Source organism: Theobroma cacao, chromosome 4 (assembly GCF_000208745.1).
Source record: "Theobroma cacao cultivar B97-61/B2 chromosome 4, Criollo_cocoa_genome_V2, whole genome shotgun sequence".
In the NCBI taxonomy this organism is placed as follows: domain Eukaryota; kingdom Viridiplantae; phylum Streptophyta; class Magnoliopsida; order Malvales; family Malvaceae; genus Theobroma; species Theobroma cacao.
Window position 1 is genome coordinate 4,009,192 of NC_030853.1, and position 6,103 is coordinate 4,015,294.

The following is a 6,103-nucleotide window of genomic DNA, read 5'->3' on the forward strand; positions in this document are numbered from 1 at the left end:
ATGTTTCCATTGGTCCATGTGTAATACTTATCCATTAAGCAATCTCTCTCCACCACATAAAATGTTTCAATTATCCACAATGTAAAATGTTAATGGCTGAAATCCATGGGCATGACAAGTGTTAGGTGGTGTAAAATTCTAAAATTCCAACTTTGCCCCCGTAAACTCGTAAAATTATCGTTTTGCCCTTAAGACTCCAAAAATGTCAGAATTTGAATTTTTCACCTCTCAAACTCAAATCATACTCCAATGAGTCAAATGTGATCAAAATATTTTTTAAAAATTCCCATTTTATCCTTGAGTGACAAAATTACCATTTTACCCGTAGAACATGAAAATTCCAAATTAACTCCAATTCAGCCCTCAAACTCCAAATCATCATTTTAAGTCATTCTGGGGTTTTAAAATTCTCAATTTCATCTTAAGATCTCTATTTAGACTAGTTCGAGGCTTAATTCAACTTAATAATACCATTTGGTACAATATTGACTTTTGACGATTTTTTTCGGGGCTTTCCAAGTATGCAAACATATTGTCAATCACATGAAGGATATGGCAAGTACTTTATAAGGTCGGGCTTGACAGATCGATTGTTTACTTCTCAAGTAAGGAGGCTTAACATGTATTAGTCTTTAAGCATTGTCAATGCTCTGTCTTAACAATAAAATGACAAGGAACAATTTTAGGAACATAACTTTGATGCATAGTGATCTCATAATTGTAACAAATTTACAATTCTTTTAGAAGACCTTTATATTCCATGGGCTTCATCTAATTAGTACTTAATAACTATTTATTATTGCACGAACATGAAGGAAAACCTCTATCACATATATTTATGCAATTAAATATGCATTAAATTATAATATATATACTTGACCAATCTAATTGCCTCAAGGGCATATACCAATAGCTTTCACTACCTTCCATATGAAATGGTTATTCTGTGCAAAGTAATGCTTCACTTGTAATAGTTGTTCTCATTATTCTCTATACAATATTATGTTGTAAAATAATTCTTTAAAAAATAATATTAACCAAAATTAAGTATCTACAGAACTTAACATTCCATTTTCATTAAAGAGGTCTAACCTTTGGAACACAAATATACCCCTATATAAACTAGCAATTTCTAAGCTTAAGAAATTCTTAGGTCTTTAAGCTTGAATAATTTCTCCAAATAATTCTTCACCTCTATTACAAGATTTGAACTTGAACTAGGTATTACTATGTCATCAACATACATTAACAAGGTAATAAAACCAACACCAATATTCTTGGTGAAGAGAGAATAATCAACTTTAGATTGGACAAAACCAAATTGTAGTTAGCATTATCTAGATTTAGAATTCCATTGCCTTGAGGCTTGCTTGAGACCATACAAAGACTTATTAAGCTTGCAAACTAACTTAACATTGGGTGGATATTCCCTCTTGACCATGTCTTAAGATAAGTCTATAAACACATTTTCAAGGAGATCACCATGCAGAAATGCATTATTAATGTCTAGTTGAGAGGGATAATATCCATGAACAACAACTAGTGCTAAGAACAATCTCACAATATTATGTTTAGCTACTAGACTAAAAGTTTCATTGTAAACAAATCCCTCTTGTTGGTTAAATCCCTTTGCAACAAATTGAGCTTTATACCTCTAAACACTATTATTAGCATGAAGTTTAACCTCAAAAACTGAAATACCCCATACTTTGATATGGTGATAAATAAAGTTGATCGAATGCAAATTGAGGTCAATTAAAATATTTAGAAGTGATAAAAGACGAAAGGAGTAGTTTAGGATAAAATATTCTGCAAGTGAGAAAATAACAATAAAATAATAATAATTTTATCGGAGGAGAATTTTTGAGATAAAAGGCGATTTGGAAGTCAATTGAGGCATAATAAGGTATTTTGGGTACCAAAGAGACAAGATAAAATTTTTAGAATAAAATAATATTTTATTAATAAAATAATATTAAAATATTAATATTTAGCCGGATGTCGAAGTCAATCAAGAAGAAAAATCATATGGTTGATCCAAATGGGGGAGAAGATGACAAGCCCGACTCTATAAAAATATTTATCATGACATACATGTGATGGAAAGCATGTTTGCATGCTAGAAGAGTCTCGAAAAATTTACAAAAGTCGGTATTGTACCTAGAGGTACAATAAAGTTGATTTAAGCCTCGAACTAGATCAAATAGAGAATTTACGATGAAATTAAGAATTTTAAAGTCCCAGAATGGTTTAATAGGGTGATTCAGAGTTCGATGATCAATTTGGAGTCAAACCGGAATTTTCGCTAACCAGGGGTAAAATGGTCATTTGCCACCTGGGGACAAAATGGGAATTTTAGAAAAGATTTTTTTGACCCCATTTGACTTATTAGAGTATAATTTGACTTATTGAAGTATGATTTGAGGTTTAGAAGTGAAAAATTTTAATTTCGGTATAATTTGGAGTATAGGGGTAAAATGGTAATTTTGCCACCTCAGGGGCAAAATTGTAATTTTCCACCACCAGGATATTTTTTCCAGCACATGGTCTTCCTTTGTCTTCATCTTTGACCCTTGACTAAACATGTGGTGGAGATAAAATGTTTAAATTTTTAAAATTTTAAAAACGGGCCAATGACATGATGCCATGTGTCATGCCTTTATTAATTTATTATTTTCCTTTTTAAAAGGCACAAAATCAGCCCATCTTCCACCCCATGGCCGGCCAAACCAGCAAGAAGAGAGAGAAAAAAAAAACAAAACCCTAGAGAGAGAAAATCAAAGAAAAAGTGTGAATTTTCAAGGAAATTAAGTGAAAAAGGTGAGATTTTTTCTATTAAGCTTGAGTTTTCTTATTCCCAAGCATTTCTCTTTATTTTCCATGATTAAATTACATGTTTTCATGATGAATTCAATTCTGAAAAAATGGGTTAGGAGAGAGAAAGTTGTTGGATTTATTTGATTTTAATTTATGTTAGTGTTTTTAGTTAGTTTAGCATATTTAGAAACAAAACAACAAGAAAAGAATTTATTTTCTCCCCCAACCATTAATGGCTGAATTTACCATGTAGTGAGTGAGGATGAGTTTGATTTTATTCTAGGAGAATTGGTTAAGGAATAATGAATTATGAGCCTAGAAAAATAATGGGAATTTTCGGAGCAAAAATACGAATTTTTACCCACTAGGGGTATTTTCGTAATTTGCTGTTGGGACTGATAATTTGCATCACACTGAGGGACATTAAGTTAATTTGGGTGCAATTGAGGTATAGAAACTGAAAAGAATTAAATTGGAGTTTAAACGAACCCGTTAGGAATTTAATCGGGTGATAAGACGAATTAGGCTAATACCGGATTTAGATAGTTACCAGTGCATTTTTGCATTCCATATCATGCATTGGTAGTCCAAATTAGTTTAATTTTGATTTAGTACCAACTTAGTGAAATTCTCGATTTTGTACTGTGTCAAGGTGGTGAGTCCTCCAATAAAGGCAAGGAAATTGCATCCGAGGACCAGTAGACAGAGTGCTTCGAAAGTCTGCATTCTAGACATTGTGAGTAAACTTATTATCGTCTTAATTATCTAGAGTAGTTTTATACAACTATGTGATTTTATGAAAAATGGGTTTAAATGGTAAATTGTTATGTTTTAAGGGAAATTGTGATTTTATAAAATGATTTTATAAATTTTCTGAAAAATCGAATATTGGTTTTGAAAATAGAGTAATTGGAGACTGCTAGTTTGTGTTGCAAATTTATGGTTCTGAATTGAATGGCTTATGACAATAAATGAGCATGAATGGCTAAACTGATTTTGGTGTTATAATTATTTATACTGTGTATTCAGCCTTGAGAGGCTAGGTTGCGATAAATTGCCATGACATGCTAGAATGAATTTTATTGATTGGTGGATTATATATTAATTATTTACTGCAGAGGGGGTTCCGTGGACCAGCCTATTAGAGGGGCACGGTAAACTCCATTATATTATTACCTCGAACGGAGAGGCGCGTAGGGTATCTCCTGGGGTATAGCTTAGGGTTCACTTCACGCCAAACCACCACGTGAAGGGGAACTCAGCCAACGCCAAGGAACGGCTGTATTTTTCTCAAACAAAAATATATTTTAAGTGTATACAAAATTTTAACAGCCTTGGCGGACTCGGTTAGATGCCCTGCGCAAGGTATCACCGAGTATGAGTTTTGGCACGAGCCAAAGTTTTAAGAAATTCATAAGCCAAGTTGATTACTCGATTTTTATGGATTGATTTTATTTGGTTGAAATGAGTTGAATGGTAATGAAATTACAGTATGATGATTTATTTTAATTGTCTCCATTTACTCGACTTTAGATAGTTTAGATGGTATCTGTTTACTCACTGGGATTTTATAATCTCACCACCCTCATTTCCTCACATTTCAGGCTCAGGGAATTTCGTAGTTAGCTGACTTGAACAAGGACCTTCATTTGGACTCGAATCGGTAAAAGCTGTAGGTTTCCAGCTTCCGATGCATTTTGGATAGATATGGGCCCACGTGTCACTGTAAAAGAAATTTTATGCTTTGGTTATTTGCTTTATAGTATATATGAATATAATTATCTTTTACGCTACAAGAATTATGTACCGATAGTTTTATGAAAATTATTTTACAAGAAAATAGTTTATTTTATTGAATACTTTTATTATAATCAAATGGTCAAATTTTCACTTCAAATGAACGTTTTAGATACTTAATTTTTTTTAAATCATTAAATATATATTTTCGGCTTACCTACTACATTTTTAGCAAGTTTCAAGGTTTTCGACAAAAATGACAAAAATGCCCCTGTGAGCCAAAAAAAATAAATAAATAATATGTTATGTTATGATTTAAAAATGATTTGTAATCCTTCGTATTTTGATATTTGATAACTATTGCTCACCAGGAAGTGCGAAAGCTGATACGAGAGCCTTGCGAGGTTTCGATCGACATTCGCGGTGAAGAATGTTTGTCGAGGCTTCGCGATAGTTGTCACGGGCTCGATGGAGAGTTTCGGGTCGTGACAAAAACCAACTTACAACCAATAGATTGAAAACCAATAAGATGAGGCATAACAGAATAAGTACCATTTTCCTTCAAGGCATAAGTTCATGGCATCTTGCCATTGAGGATACTAAATAGCCTGATGCTAAGAGGTTGGTTCTGGTATATAGGATAATGCTTTAGTGAATGATTAATGTGCAAAAAAAAGTTTGACAGTAGAAATGTGGTTTTGAAGGGATGACCAATGACAGTTTTAAAAGAAGTAAAATTTGTGAAAAAAGGATGTTGATAAGTCTCTAAATATTCAGGTCTTTTAGGTTGAGTACTCTATCTTGGAGGAATAATATATGATTATGATGCATTGCTTGAAATGAAAAAAATACTCTCATGAAAAACTACATCCTTAGAAACGAAACACTTATAAGTAACCAAATCATAGAGCCAATACCCCTTTGCTGTCACTAGATATCTTATAAACACACATTTAGTAGCTTTGGATAAAATTTTTTCCTATTAAGAGATAAAGTTGAAACAAAACTTAAGAATCCAAACACTCAAAGGTGTGAATGAAAGAGTTCTATGGAACAACATTTCATAAGGGGATTTCTTACCAAGAATAACAATAGGAGTTTTATTTATTAGATGAGTAGCTACCAAAACAACATTGCTTTAAAATTTAATAGGTAAGGATGAATAAAACAATAAAGACCTTGCTATAACAAGTAAATGCTGGTCTTTTTTTTTAACAGTGTCATTTTGCTGAGGTTTTTCTACACAATATTGATTATGAATTGTGCCATTTGAAGAGTAGAACTCAAAAAGATTTAAATTCTAAACTATTGTCTGATCTTAGCTACTTGATTGTGGTACTAAGTTGAGTTTTAACCATGTTAAAGAAAGAAGGAATGAGAGAAGTAACATCTAATTTAAACTTCATAAAAAAAGCCAAGTAAATCTTGTAAAGTTGCCAACAATTGTATGGAAAAATTGATGGTCATTTAGTGATTTAATAAAGTAAGGACCTCAGATATCAATATGAATGAGTTCAAAAGGAGCAGTTGAAGATTTTACATATACTAG